Here is a 247-nt window from a genome sequence, read left to right on the forward strand (position 1 = left end):
ACCTAAGCCGCTCATGGTGAGGGTTAAGGTCTTTGAGGGGAAGGATAGCGAGACTCGCTGCTCTGGATGAGAGAGGTCGAGATGGCCATCGCATCCGCCACGCGCTAAACCGAGCGACAGCGCGTAGCGCTAGCCATTTTCAAGCTCGGTGGTCGAGCTCGAGAACGGGCACTGACGTGCGGCACTTCTGTCGGAGCTGCGTTTCCCTCCTGGGCGGAGCTGAAATTGCAGCTCTCACGAGTGTTCT

The sequence above is a fragment of the Plasmopara halstedii genome (genome assembly GCF_900000015.1).
Source record: "Plasmopara halstedii genome assembly, contig: Scaffold_322, whole genome shotgun sequence".
NCBI lineage: Eukaryota > Oomycota > Peronosporomycetes > Peronosporales > Peronosporaceae > Plasmopara > Plasmopara halstedii.